Source organism: Musca autumnalis, unplaced genomic scaffold (assembly GCF_047663935.1).
Source record: "Musca autumnalis isolate F117 unplaced genomic scaffold, ASM4766393v1 scaffold_5, whole genome shotgun sequence".
Classification (NCBI taxonomy): domain Eukaryota; kingdom Metazoa; phylum Arthropoda; class Insecta; order Diptera; family Muscidae; genus Musca; species Musca autumnalis.
Window position 1 is genome coordinate 123659936 of NW_027412088.1, and position 12569 is coordinate 123672504.

The following is a 12569-nucleotide window of genomic DNA, read 5'->3' on the forward strand; positions in this document are numbered from 1 at the left end:
GCCCATCAAGGCGTGGATTTATTAAATAATATTTTTACGTGGCCCATCAAGGCGTGGATTTATTAAATAATATTTTTACGTGGCCCATCAAGGCGTGGATTTATTAAATAATATTTTTACGTGGCCCATCAAGGCGTGGATTTATTAAATAATATTTTTACGTGGCCCATCAAGGCGTGGATTTATTAAATAATATTTTTACGTGGCCCATCAAGGCGTGGATTTATTAAATAATATTTTTACGTGGCCCATCAAGGCGTGGATTTATTAAATAATATTTTTACGTGGCCCATCAAGGCGTGGATTTATTAAATAATATTTTTACGTGGCCCATCAAGGCGTGGATTTATTAAATAATATTTTTACGTGGCCCATCAAGGCGTGGATTTATTAAATAATATTTTTACGTGGCCCATCAAGGCGTGGATTTATTAAATAATATTTTTACGTGGCCCATCAAGGCGTGGATTTATTAAATAATATTTTTACGTGGCCCATCAAGGCGTGGATTTATTAAATAATATTTTTACGTGGCCCATCAAGGCGTGGATTTATTAAATAATATTTTTACGTGGCCCATCAAGGCGTGGATTTATTAAATAATATTTTTACGTGGCCCATCAAGGCGTGGATTTATTAAATAATATTTTTACGTGGCCCATCAAGGCGTGGATTTATTAAATAATATTTTTACGTGGCCCATCAAGGCGTGGATTTATTAAATAATATTTTTACGTGGCCCATCAAGGCGTGGATTTATTAAATAATATTTTTACGTGGCCCATCAAGGCGTGGATTTATTAAATAATATTTTTACGTGGCCCATCAAGGCGTGGATTTATTAAATAATATTTTTACGTGGCCCATCAAGGCGTGGATTTATTAAATAATATTTTTACGTGGCCCATCAAGGCGTGGATTTATTAAATAATATTTTTACGTGGCCCATCAAGGCGTGGATTTATTAAATAATATTTTTACGTGGCCCATCAAGGCGTGGATTTATTAAATAATATTTTTACGTGGCCCATCAAGGCGTGGATTTATTAAATAATATTTTTACGTGGCCCATCAAGGCGTGGATTTATTAAATAATATTTTTACGTGGCCCATCAAGGCGTGGATTTATTAAATAATATTTTTACGTGGCCCATCAAGGCGTGGATTTATTAAATAATATTTTTACGTGGCCCATCAAGGCGTGGATTTATTAAATAATATTTTTACGTGGCCCATCAAGGCGTGGATTTATTAAATAATATTTTTACGTGGCCCATCAAGGCGTGGATTTATTAAATAATATTTTTACGTGGCCCATCAAGGCGTGGATTTATTAAATAATATTTTTACGTGGCCCATCAAGGCGTGGATTTATTAAATAATATTTTTACGTGGCCCATCAAGGCGTGGATTTATTAAATAATATTTTTACGTGGCCCATCAAGGCGTGGATTTATTAAATAATATTTTTACGTGGCCCATTGTTGGGATTATGTTAGTAATCCTTATGTGGAATATGCGTGAACCAAAGTCAAGAGAAACACACCTTGTTCAATTCAAAATATATTTATTAAAAGTATATGTCTGTATCTTACGATTGATGACAAAAGAAGAAGAAAATTTGTTAACCGAAAAAAAGTGAAAATGTATGTTCAATCATATGTTTTAATTTCGCGTTAACAACTAATACAAGTTTTAGTACATTTGAGTTGCAGTGTTGTATTTTTATGGCAACAATCGCCCTCTCAAATCAAATGCACTAAAAAAAATTTTTAAATACAAATAGTATTACATTTCAAGTTTCAACATATTACAACCATTGACATGTTTTTGTTTACTTAATGATTTTGTTAAGATATCCGCCGCGTTTTCATCCGAGGTAACATAGTCAACATCGATATCCTTATCTGCATACTTGTCCCGTATGTAGTGGTAACGTATATCAATATGTTTACTCTTCTTCTGTACAGTTGGATTTTTGACCATAAATTGTGCTCCTTGGTTGTCGCAGTAAATAATGGTAGGATGTACAACATAGTCTTCAAAACCCATCTCTTGTAATAATACACGATGAAACACGACATCTTTAGTTCCTTGGCAAAGAGCAATGTACTCAGCTTCCATTGTACTCAAAGCCACCACAGACTGCTTACGTGATTCCCAAGCAATGGGGCCTCCAGAGAAAAATATTACATGTCCCGAGAAAGATTTTCTATCACTTATGTCACTGCCCCAGTCTGCGTCTGCAAAACATTCAAAATTGTTAATTTTATTTGAGTATGTTATCTTACTCTCGACAGTTTTTCTCAAGTATCTCAGCATATGTTTTAGAGCCTGCATATGTTCCTTATGCGGATGCGAATTGTATTGCGAAAGTTTTGACACCACATGAATCAGGTCTGGTCTCGTTATCACGGCTAAATACATTAATGCACCAACCAAACTCTGGTATTCCTTTGTATCCAAATCAGAACAATCTTTTTCGCATTTGGTTAAAACTGCACCATTAACCCAAGGTGTAGCCGCTGGTTTGCAATCCGCCATACCCCATCTTTCCAAAACTTCTTCAGCATATTTCTTCTGATGAATTGTTATATCGCCAGTTAAACCGTCTCTGTTTATTTCCATTCCCAAGTAAAATGTTATTGGGCCACGATCAACTGCTTTGACGTATTTGTTGAGACGACCAATCATGTTATTGATTTCCGTTTGTTTTGATGATGCTAGAAGCATGTCGTCGACATAAATTGCTATGTAGCTTATACAATCATCATTTCTGAGAATATAGACACACGTATCCGATTTACATCTCACGAATCCCATTTCAATCAAAATATCATTTATCCGTTTATTCCATTCGCGTCCGGCTTGTTTCAGGCCATATAGAGCTTTCTTTAGTTTACAAACAGCATTCGGTTTATTTTTGTCTTCAAACATTAATGGTTGTTTCATATACACCTCTTCTTCGATGTTTCCATTTAAATAAGCAGCTGTTATGTCAATATGATTCACATATAATTTATGCTGTGCTGCCAACGCCAATAATAATCTTATTACCGAATGTCTTACTACAGGTGCGAAAGTTTCCTGGTAATCAACGGCATATTTTTGAGAACATCCATGGGCTACTAACCGTGCCTTATATTTTTCAATAGATCCATCTGGCCTTCGTTTAACTGCAAAAACCCATTTGCATCCGATCACATTTTTATCCACAGGTCTTTCAACTAGTTCCCACGTTTCGTTTTCGATTAAGTTTTTGTATTCAATAGACATCGCCTCCTTCCACATCTCAGCATTATCCGAACTTAAGGCCTCAATAACAGTTGCTGGATTTTCGATAATAGAATTTAACATCTCTGGCCCACTTTCTGTACAATACACTTTTCGAGGTCTGCCCACACGACCTGATTTGACAACCTTTGGCCTTCCTCGCTTTCTCTTGTTTTCAACAATTATTGTTTCCTCTCGATCCGTCTCACTATCCGTTGGCGGTGTTATTATATTTTGTTCGGGTATTATTTCTTCATCCGAAAACACCTCTGGATTGTCTTCACACGACATTTCCATCACATCACTTTCTCTATTATTCTCTTCTCTTATAGGCTTTAAAATTTCGGTACAAAATGAACTGCATTCGCTCTCTTCAATGTCAGCGATTTTTTCAAAAGAATCTTCAAAAAATATTACATCCCGAGCCGTAACAATCTGTCGGGTATTTTGATTAAACAATCTGTAGCCTTTTGTATGATTCTGGTATCCAACAAACTTCAATTTAATACCTTTAGGCAAAAATTTACCACCCTTTGGTTTGGGTCCCTTTTTCAACACTACGGCATCACAGCCAAACGTCTTAAAATAGTGTACTGATGGTTTACGCCCATACCATTTTTCGAAAGGGGTGACGTCATCAAGCACTTTTGTTGGAGTCCTATTTCTTAGATACGTTGCTGTGTTTATTGCTTCGCCCCACAAATTCTGTGGCAAACCTGAAGAATCTAATAAACACCTAGCCATTTCACAAAGGGTTCTATTCGCCCTCTCAGACACTCCATTTTGTTGGGGGGAATAGCAAACGGTTGTTTGATGAATAATACCTTTGGATGCGAAAAATCTTTTAAAGTCGGAATTAAGAAATTCCGTTCCATTATCACTCCGGACTACTTTTATTTGGCGGCCAGTCTGCTTCTCCGCAATCGCAGCAAAATTGCAGAATGCATTAAATGCATCTGACTTACGTTTTAAAAAATACGTAGAAATGTATCGTGTGTAATCATCGATAAAGGTGATAAAATATGATGAACCACCTAATGACGTAGTTCCCATCGGCCCGCATACATCAGTGTGAATTAATTCCAAAACATCACGACTTTGTACACTCGAGTATGTTTTGTATGGAACTGCCGATATTTTACACATTGCACACGTCATACAGTTTATATTTTTGGAAATGTTCGATGGTAAACCTTTAACCATATTTCTCGCCGACAATTTATTTAAATCACTTAAATTTATATGACCGAACCTTTGATGCCATTTACTTGTGACAATATCGTCTTTTACTGAATTAATTCTTTGCGTGTTCCTTATAATATTCAAATTCGCAACAAACATATCATTACTCAAATCAGCTGTCAATATATTTTTGTTATCATTACTTCTTATTCTCGCCTTTTTGCCTTCAAATATTACCGTATGGCCAGCTTTGATAACTTTTGTTATTGAGATAAAGTTTGAGTGCAACTGCGGTACATACCAAACGTTGTGTAAAGTGAGAGTTGACATCTGTGTTTTGAGTGAAATATCACCAACACCTTCAGCAAATATCGTCTCTCCTGATGCCAAAATTATACTCTGTTTTGTTTCTCTTAATGTTCCAAATAACTCTTTTCTCCTACACATATGTGACGTCGCGCCGCTGTCCAACACCCATGACTCTCTTAAGTTAGTGTCACCTTCAAATAATGAACAGGCATAATCACCGTCTCTTTTATCATTTCTTTTGCACTGAGATCGTATGTGGCCTCTTCTCCCGCAACGAAAACATTTAATGTTGTTGTTATTGTTATACACCTTACCGTTGTTGTTTCCATCACCATCATTGGAATTATTATTTTTACTCCATTTCTTACCATCATAGTTGTTGTTGTTATATTTTTTGTTCGTTTTCTGACCATATTTCGAATTCGCCGCAAAAACTGTCTCAGAACCACGTGAATTATTTCTGTCTCCTTGTCTCATTTCTTCTTCCAAAATTTTCGAGACTAAATTATCGTATGTTGGCAGATTATCACGACATTCTATGGCAACAACAAAATTTTCCATTTCTTCTGGTAAACAGCAAAGAAGTAAAACACTTAAAAGTTCTTTGTTTAAAAGAACACCAATTTCTTTTAATTCGTCAACAGTGCTACAAAATTCATTTATTTGTGGAGCAAATTTTTCATGGAATTTAACTTTAAACCGCACCAGCTTTTTAAACAATTGGACTTTTCTGGACGCTGTACACGCATTGTAGACTGAATTTAAAGCATTCCATGCACTCTTGGCGGTAAGTGAATTTTTTATGTGAATCAGCTCACTGGGCTTAACGCACAAGGTGATTGTGGCAAGGGCTTTCCTGTCGTTCATTAACCAAACAGCCTTTTCCGGATCACTTCCAGGGCATTCTTCTGTCACCGTGTTCCAAAGATCCAACGTTATCAGCAAACTTTTTACCTGAATACACCATGATCCAAAGTTCTCGCCATTCAACTTTTCAATATTAGCAATTGAGGTTGACATTTTAATCTTGTTTTTTAACACCGGATAAAACAATAGTAAACCGCAAAAATTTCCAAATAATTTCAAGTTAACCTCTTGTACTTTTGATTTCTGGGCCCATAACCTTTGTTGGGATTATGTTAGTAATCCTTATGTGGAATATGCGTGAACCAAAGTCAAGAGAAACACACCTTGTTCAATTCAAAATATATTTATTAAAAGTATATGTCTGTATCTTACGATTGATGACAAAAGAAGAAGAAAATTTGTTAACCGAAAAAAAGTGAAAATGTATGTTCAATCATATGTTTTAATTTCGCGTTAACAACTAATACAAGTTTTAGTACATTTGAGTTGCAGTGTTGTATTTTTATGGCAACAATGGGCCACGTAAAAATATTATTTAATAAATCCACGCCTTGATGGGCCACGTAAAAATATTATTTAATAAATCCACGCCTTGATGGGCCACGTAAAAATATTATTTAATAAATCCACGCCTTGATGGGCCACGTAAAAATATTATTTAATAAATCCACGCCTTGATGGGCCACGTAAAAATATTATTTAATAAATCCACGCCTTGATGGGCCACGTAAAAATATTATTTAATAAATCCACGCCTTGATGGGCCACGTAAAAATATTATTTAATAAATCCACGCCTTGATGGGCCACGTAAAAATATTATTTAATAAATCCACGCCTTGATGGGCCACGTAAAAATATTATTTAATAAATCCACGCCTTGATGGGCCACGTAAAAATATTATTTAATAAATCCACGCCTTGATGGGCCACGTAAAAATATTATTTAATAAATCCACGCCTTGATGGGCCACGTAAAAATATTATTTAATAAATCCACGCCTTGATGGGCCACGTAAAAATATTATTTAATAAATCCACGCCTTGATGGGCCACGTAAAAATATTATTTAATAAATCCACGCCTTGATGGGCCACGTAAAAATATTATTTAATAAATCCACGCCTTGATGGGCCACGTAAAAATTATTATTTAATAAATCCACGCCTTGATGGGCCACGTAAAATATTATTTAATAAATCCACGCCTTGATGGGCCACGTAAAAATATTATTTAATAAATCCACGCCTTGATGGGCCACGTAAAAATATTATTTAATAAATCCACGCCTTGATGGGCCACGTAAAAATATTATTTAATAAATCCACGCCTTGATGGGCCACGTAAAAATATTATTTAATAAATCCACGCCTTGATGGGCCACGTAAAAATATTATTTAATAAATCCACGCCTTGATGGGCCACGTAAAAATATTATTTAATAAATCCACGCCTTGATGGGCCACGTAAAAAATATTATTTAATAAATCCACGCCTTGATGGGCCACGTAAAAATATTATTTAATAAATCCACGCCTTGATGGGCCACGTAAAAATATTATTTAATAAATCCACGCCTTGATGGGCCACGTAAAAATATTATTTAATAAATCCACGCCTTGATGGGCCACGTAAAAATATTATTTAATAAATCCACGCCTTGATGGGCCACGTAAAAATATTATTTAATAAATCCACGCCTTGATGGGCCACGTAAAAATATTATTTAATAAATGCACGCCTTGATGGGCCACGTAAAAATATTATTTAATAAATGCACGCCTTGATGGGCCACGTAAAAATATTATTTAATAAATGCACGCCTTGATGGGCCACGTAAAAATATTATTTAATAAATCCACGCCTTGATGGGCCACGTAAAAATATTATTTAATAAATCCACGCCTTGATGGGCCACGTAAAAATATTATTTAATAAATCCACGCCTTGATGGGCCACGTAAAAATATTATTTAATAAATCCACGCCTTGATGGGCCACGTAAAAATATTATTTAATAAATCCACGCCTTGATGGGCCACGTAAAAATATTATTTAATAAATCCACGCCTTGATGGGCCACGTAAAAATATTATTTAATAAATCCACGCCTTGATGGGCCACGTAAAAATATTATTTAATAAATCCACGCCTTGATGGGCCACGTAAAAATATTATTTAATAAATCCACGCCTTGATGGGCCACGTAAAAATATTATTTAATAAATCCACGCCTTGATGGGCCACGTAAAAATATTATTTAATAAATCCACGCCTTGATGGGCCACGTAAAAATATTATTTAATAAATCCACGCCTTGATGGGCCACGTAAAAATATTATTTAATAAATCCACGCCTTGATGGGCCACGTAAAAATATTATTTAATAAATCCACGCCTTGATGGGCCACGTAAAAATATTATTTAATAAATCCACGCCTTGATGGGCCACGTAAAAATATTATTTAATAAATCCACGCCTTGATGGGCCACGTAAAAATATTATTTAATAAATCCACGCCTTGATGGGCCACGTAAAAATATTATTTAATAAATCCACGCCTTGATGGGCCACGTAAAAATATTATTTAATAAATCCACGCCTTGATGGGCCACGTAAAAATATTATTTAATAAATCCACGCCTTGATGGGCCACGTAAAAATATTATTTAATAAATCCACGCCTTGATGGGCCACGTAAAAATATTATTTAATAAATCCACGCCTTGATGGGCCACGTAAAAATATTATTTAATAAATCCACGCCTTGATGGGCCACGTAAAAATATTATTTAATAAATCCACGCCTTGATGGGCCACGTAAAAATATTATTTAATAAATCCACGCCTTGATGGGCCACGTAAAAATATTATTTAATAAATCCACGCCTTGATGGGCCACGTAAAAATATTATTTAATAAATCCACGCCTTGATGGGCCACGTAAAAATATTATTTAATAAATCCACGCCTTGATGGGCCACGTAAAAATATTATTTAATAAATCCACGCCTTGATGGGCCACGTAAAAATATTATTTAATAAATCCACGCCTTGATGGGCCACGTAAAAATATTATTTAATAAATCCACGCCTTGATGGGCCACGTAAAAATATTATTTAATAAATCCACGCCTTGATGGGCCACGTAAAAATATTATTTAATAAATCCACGCCTTGATGGGCCACGTAAAAATATTATTTAATAAATCCACGCCTTGATGGGCCACGTAAAAATATTATTTAATAAATCCACGCCTTGATGGGCCACGTAAAAATATTATTTAATAAATCCACGCCTTGATGGGCCACGTAAAAATATTATTTAATAAATCCACGCCTTGATGGGCCACGTAAAAATATTATTTAATAAATCCACGCCTTGATGGGCCACGTAAAAATATTATTTAATAAATCCACGCCTTGATGGGCCACGTAAAAATATTATTTAATAAATCCACGCCTTGATGGGCCACGTAAAAATATTATTTAATAAATCCACGCCTTGATGGGCCACGTAAAAATATTATTTAATAAATCCACGCCTTGATGGGCCACGTAAAAATATTATTTAATAAATCCACGCCTTGATGGGCCACGTAAAAATATTATTTAATAAATCCACGCCTTGATGGGCCACGTAAAAATATTATTTAATAAATCCACGCCTTGATGGGCCACGTAAAAATATTATTTAATAAATCCACGCCTTGATGGGCCACGTAAAAATATTATTTAATAAATCCACGCCTTGATGGGCCACGTAAAAATATTATTTAATAAATCCACGCCTTGATGGGCCACGTAAAAATATTATTTAATAAATCCACGCCTTGATGGGCCACGTAAAAATATTATTTAATAAATCCACGCCTTGATGGGCCACGTAAAAATATTATTTAATAAATCCACGCCTTGATGGGCCACGTAAAAATATTATTTAATAAATCCACGCCTTGATGGGCCACGTAAAAATATTATTTAATAAATCCACGCCTTGATGGGCCACGTAAAAATATTATTTAATAAATCCACGCCTTGATGGGCCACGTAAAAATATTATTTAATAAATCCACGCCTTGATGGGCCACGTAAAAATATTATTTAATAAATCCACGCCTTGATGGGCCACGTAAAAATATTATTTAATAAATCCACGCCTTGATGGGCCACGTAAAAATATTATTTAATAAATCCACGCCTTGATGGGCCACGTAAAAATATTATTTAATAAATCCACGCCTTGATGGGCCACGTAAAAATATTATTTAATAAATCCACGCCTTGATGGGCCACGTAAAAATATTATTTAATAAATCCACGCCTTGATGGGCCACGTAAAAATATTATTTAATAAATCCACGCCTTGATGGGCCACGTAAAAATATTATTTAATAAATCCACGCCTTGATGGGCCACGTAAAAATATTATTTAATAAATCCACGCCTTGATGGGCCACGTAAAAATATTATTTAATAAATCCACGCCTTGATGGGCCACGTAAAAATATTATTTAATAAATCCACGCCTTGATGGGCCACGTAAAAATATTATTTAATAAATCCACGCCTTGATGGGCCACGTAAAAATATTATTTAATAAATCCACGCCTTGATGGGCCACGTAAAAATATTATTTAATAAATCCACGCCTTGATGGGCCACGTAAAAATATTATTTAATAAATCCACGCCTTGATGGGCCACGTAAAAATATTATTTAATAAATCCACGCCTTGATGGGCCACGTAAAAATATTATTTAATAAATCCACGCCTTGATGGGCCACGTAAAAATATTATTTAATAAATCCACGCCTTGATGGGCCACGTAAAAATATTATTTAATAAATCCACGCCTTGATGGGCCACGTAAAAATATTATTTAATAAATCCACGCCTTGATGGGCCACGTAAAAATATTATTTAATAAATCCACGCCTTGATGGGCCACGTAAAAATATTATTTAATAAATCCACGCCTTGATGGGCCACGTAAAAATATTATTTAATAAATCCACGCCTTGATGGGCCACGTAAAAATATTATTTAATAAATCCACGCCTTGATGGGCCACGTAAAAATATTATTTAATAAATCCACGCCTTGATGGGCCACGTAAAAATATTATTTAATAAATCCACGCCTTGATGGGCCACGTAAAAATATTATTTAATAAATCCACGCCTTGATGGGCCACGTAAAAATATTATTTAATAAATCCACGCCTTGATGGGCCACGTAAAAATATTATTTAATAAATCCACGCCTTGATGGGCCACGTAAAAATATTATTTAATAAATCCACGCCTTGATGGGCCACGTAAAAATATTATTTAATAAATCCACGCCTTGATGGGCCACGTAAAAATATTATTTAATAAATCCACGCCTTGATGGGCCACGTAAAAATATTATTTAATAAATCCACGCCTTGATGGGCCACGTAAAAATATTATTTAATAAATCCACGCCTTGATGGGCCACGTAAAAATATTATTTAATAAATCCACGCCTTGATGGGCCACGTAAAAATATTATTTAATAAATCCACGCCTTGATGGGCCACGTAAAAATATTATTTAATAAATCCACGCCTTGATGGGCCACGTAAAAATATTATTTAATAAATCCACGCCTTGATGGGCCACGTAAAAATATTATTTAATAAATCCACGCCTTGATGGGCCACGTAAAAATATTATTTAATAAATCCACGCCTTGATGGGCCACGTAAAAATATTATTTAATAAATCCACGCCTTGATGGGCCACGTAAAAATATTATTTAATAAATCCACGCCTTGATGGGCCACGTAAAAATATTATTTAATAAATCCACGCCTTGATGGGCCACGTAAAAATATTATTTAATAAATCCACGCCTTGATGGGCCACGTAAAAATATTATTTAATAAATCCACGCCTTGATGGGCCACGTAAAAATATTATTTAATAAATCCACGCCTTGATGGGCCACGTAAAAATATTATTTAATAAATCCACGCCTTGATGGGCCACGTAAAAATATTATTTAATAAATCCACGCCTTGATGGGCCACGTAAAAATATTATTTAATAAATCCACGCCTTGATGGGCCACGTAAAAATATTATTTAATAAATCCACGCCTTGATGGGCCACGTAAAAATATTATTTAATAAATCCACGCCTTGATGGGCCACGTAAAAATATTATTTAATAAATCCACGCCTTGATGGGCCACGTAAAAATATTATTTAATAAATCCACGCCTTGATGGGCCACGTAAAAATATTATTTAATAAATCCACGCCTTGATGGGCCACGTAAAAATATTATTTAATAAATCCACGCCTTGATGGGCCACGTAAAAATATTATTTAATAAATCCACGCCTTGATGGGCCACGTAAAAATATTATTTAATAAATCCACGCCTTGATGGGCCACGTAAAAATATTATTTAATAAATCCACGCCTTGATGGGCCACGTAAAAATATTATTTAATAAATCCACGCCTTGATGGGCCACGTAAAAATATTATTTAATAAATCCACGCCTTGATGGGCCACGTAAAAATATTATTTAATAAATCCACGCCTTGATGGGCCACGTAAAAATATTATTTAATAAATCCACGCCTTGATGGGCCACGTAAAAATATTATTTAATAAATCCACGCCTTGATGGGCCACGTAAAAATATTATTTAATAAATCCACGCCTTGATGGGCCACGTAAAAATATTATTTAATAAATCCACGCCTTGATGGGCCACGTAAAAATATTATTTAATAAATCCACGCCTTGATGGGCCACGTAAAAATATTATTTAATAAATCCACGCCTTGATGGGCCACGTAAAAATATTATTTAATAAATCCACGCCTTGATGGGCCACGTAAAAATATTATTTAATAAATCCACGCCTTGATGGGCCACGTAAAAATATTATTTAATA